At 45.0% G+C, this 3896-nt stretch overlaps 1 pseudogene; it reads right to left on the bottom strand.

Moving 5' to 3' along the window:
* Nucleotides 1-2808: 2808 nt before the first annotated feature.
* LOC126485280 (5S ribosomal RNA) lies at nt 2809-2926 on the bottom strand (annotated as a pseudogene).
* Between the last annotated feature and the right edge of the window lie 970 nt (nt 2927-3896).

The raw sequence follows: 3896 nt of genomic DNA, 5'->3' as shown, positions 1-3896 counted from the left end.
GAACGGTAGAGCAGTAGTCTGAAGTTGGTTCTATGAACCCTCCTCCAGGTTCAAATGGCTCTGAGCACTATGGGACTTAACTTCTGAGGTCATCAGTCCCCTAGAACTCAAAACTACTTAAACCTAACTAACCTAAGGACATCACACACATCCATGCCCGAGGCAGGATACGAACCTGCGACCGTAGCAGTCGCGCGGTTCCGGGCTGAAGCGCTTAGAACCGCTCGGCCACACTGGCCGGCCCCTCCGCCAGGCACGAAAGTATGAATTGCGAAGTAGTATATGTAGGTGTAGAATTATTAGATATCGTTGGTAGACTGACAGGCTTTGAAACAAATGAAGATGTGACGAACTATTTTTTAACTCAAAACTAATAATGTAGATTTCGGTTCAGATGAAAATGCCAGCAACACGCCGCAGCGGGTCGCAGAGGAATGTGCAGCATTAATAACTTCGTCTCAAAACGAATGGGATGATAGAAGAGGTTGCTGCTACTGAAGCTACGGCACAACCAACAAAGATTTAGAAAGAGCAGCAATGAATATCTGTTAATTTTCCGACAAAACATTGGTTCTTATCAAGTGACATACCATAACCAAATCTGAACGTCTGCGCTTTTGCCAAGCAGTACTTGGTTATGCCTTGGATGGGAAGGTACGAATGAATTTTTGGAAAAATACAAGTTGGTACTGCAACCACTGGCCACTGAGTACACACTGTGGCCCCCGTCGTTACACTGGTAAAGCAAAACGTTATGACCACTGGCCATCGTACGTCTGAATCCCATCACATGGGCACGTGACGCGGTAAGGGCAGTATGTAAACGGAGCAATGGCGAATGGCAAATCGTTCCAGCGCCGATACGGACCACAAATGGGGAAATCCTCTAACACAAGCGACTTACACGAAGAGCAGATTGTTATCGCCCGGCGACTGGGAACGAACATCTCGGAAGCAGCCAAGCTTGTCTCCTGTTCGTGTGCGACTGTCGTGGTTAACTAACGAAAGTACTTGGAGAATACTGAAACCAAGAGTTGGCTACAAGATGTTGGACGTCCGCGCCTTGTCGCAGAACGTGGAAACCGGAGGCTTACCCACTATGTGAAACAGGATATGATGCAATCTGTGACACATTATTATTATTCTGGATTTACAATGTGAGTACATTTTTCCAGCACCTATTCTAGATTACAGTAAGTCACTAATTATTGTTCTCCACTCTTCTCTATTTGTCCATAAATCTTCAGGAATGCTGTTCTTCCTCATTGCTGACTGAACTCCCTGTATCCATGTATCAGGTGGTCGTCCCCTTTTTCTTCTTCCAATTGGTACCCAGTCGATTATGCATTTTGGTAGCCTTTCTTGTTCCATTCGTCTGGTGTGTCCATACCATTTAAGTTGTTTGTGCTCGATGAAATCAATAATTGAATTTTTACATTTCATCTTGTCTCTGATTACTTCATTTCTTATTCTTTCTCGTCTTGATATTCTTGCTGAACGTCTCCAGAACTCAATTTCTGTGGCTAATAATTTTGATTTCAGTTGCCATTTTGTTGTCCACACTTCTGAACCATATGTAATAATGCTCCTAACTATTGTTTTAAAAATCCTTATTTTGTTATCAGTTGTTATGTGTTTGTGCCAGAGAATTCCATTCAGTAAAGAGATTGTCGTCTTTCCAGAATTTATTCTTGATCTAATTTCTTTGTCCTGTTTCCCATCATTTGTAATTTTCACACCTAAATATTTATATTCCTCAGTAGCTGTTATTGTTCCCATCCCTTCTTCTAATATTAAGTCTCCATGCACTCCACCAATTACCATGTACTTTGTTTTATTCATGTTTACATTTAGACCTGATTTTTTATATTCTTGAATCAATTTTCTGGTCATATACTCTATGTCCTCACAGTCTTGGGCTATAATCAGTTGGTCATCTGCAAATTGTAACGAGTATATTGTTCTATCATTTATTGGTATTCCCATAGCGTGACATTTTTTCTTCCAATTCTGTGACACATTTGAAGACAATTCTGTTGTAGTCACAAGTATTTCGTAGTACAACTTCCAGCGCAAGTTGTTGCTCATGGAGCCCTTCAGCAGACAAGTCCTATGTGTATGCATGTAGATCCAGCGACAGCGTCAGGTACGCGTGCAGTGGGCTCGAGATGACCGGGATTGGACCACTGAACAGCGAAACGTTTCGCCTGGTTGGATGAATCACGTTTCTTCTTACTCCAGGTCTACGGTCCTGGGCGGATACGACGTCAACCAGGCGAATGGCTGCTCGAAACATGCACAGCGCCACAAACGCCAATCCGGTGGAGGCGTTATTGTGCTGCGGAGGATATTTACCATGGAACCTGCGGTGGTAATCGAAGGCACCGTGACAACTGTAGTCTACTCTGTCTACTAGGCGCTTCAGTCCGGAACCGCGCGACTGCTGTGGTCGCAGGTTCGAATCCTGCCTCGGGCATGGTTGTGTGTGATGTCCTTAGGTTAGTTAGGTTTAAGTAATTCTAAGTTCTAGGGGACTGATAACCTCAGATGCTAAGTCCCATAGTGCTCAGAGCCATTTGAACCATTCTCGCTACTACTACTCTCCTCAAGAACAGGCCATGAAGGCCCAAAGGCACCGACCGGCCGCCATGTCAACCTCAACCACAGGCGTCACTGGATGCGGATTTGGAGGGGCATGTGGTCAGCACACCGCTCTTCCGGCCGTATGTCAGTTCACGAGACCGGAGCCGCTACTTCGCAATCAAGTAGCTCCTCAGTTTTCCTCACAAGGGCTGAGTGCACTCCGCTTGCCAACAGCGCTCGGCAGACCTGGTGGTCACCCATCCAAGTGCTAGCCCAACCCGACAGCGCTTAACTTCGGTGATCTGACGGGAACCGGTGTTACCACTGCGGCAAGGCCGTTGGCACAGCTGTAGACTGCTTGAGAATTATTGCGTACCACCTCCATCTCTTCATGCTTGATGTCTTTCCCGACGTCGATGGAATCTTCCAGCAAGATATCAGCCTGTGTTACAAGGCCCGACGCGCGCTACCGTCGACTGACAGGAGCTCGGTAGTGAACTCACTCTGATGTCGTGGCCCGCAGATTCTCCTGATCTGAAACCCATGGAAGACATCTGGGACACCACTGGGTGCCAACTCCGCATCCACAAACCGTCGGACTGTAATGTACCAGAACCGTTTGTGGGCATGTGCCACACGCCCCGAAGACTGAGTAGCGTGTGCCCTACAAGTTGGCACTACGTTGGTTACGAAGCTCTTTGCTTGCGTCTTCTGGAGAAACTCAATAACAGGCAGTTGGTTTCCGATGACTTCGTGCTTCGCATTTCAGAAGTTATACATTTAGGCACCTTCAAAACTGTGTGGGAGCTGCATGGCGATAACAACTGTTTAAAAAGCAACTGACACCGATCTATATGTTATTTATACGAAGGAAGCCAAAAATATTATATACACAGCTGTTAGAGATTGGCCGTTCGGCTATGACAACTATACAATCTATGTAATTTTAAAATTTTGGCAAACCTTAAGAACGAAATTCTTGTAGTGTTCAATATTGAAAATTGCAATCATCGAAATAAGAATTTTAAAATAGAAGTAAATTAGGGGGATTAATCTGTGATCGATACTAATATGAGTGTCCCATCTATCGAACTGTTACAGGATATAGCGTCATTCATTAGTCCAAATCCACTCATAACAGTCCAGTGGCGGCGCTCTATACACTACCCCAAGGGCCGTTTAATGTTGACGATATAAATGTGTGGCCTTTGAGGAGCTGATCAATTGTACCGCAATATTTTTAACTCCCTACATACATTCATTGTGCTAGCCAAACTGCTGGTAGCATTCATATTTCAAATAACTTCCGGGAA

Source organism: Schistocerca serialis, chromosome 6 (assembly GCF_023864345.2).
Source record: "Schistocerca serialis cubense isolate TAMUIC-IGC-003099 chromosome 6, iqSchSeri2.2, whole genome shotgun sequence".
In the NCBI taxonomy this organism is placed as follows: domain Eukaryota; kingdom Metazoa; phylum Arthropoda; class Insecta; order Orthoptera; family Acrididae; genus Schistocerca; species Schistocerca serialis.
The sequence above is the reverse complement of the archived record's forward strand: the minus strand, read 5'-3'. Positions and strand labels throughout refer to the sequence as shown.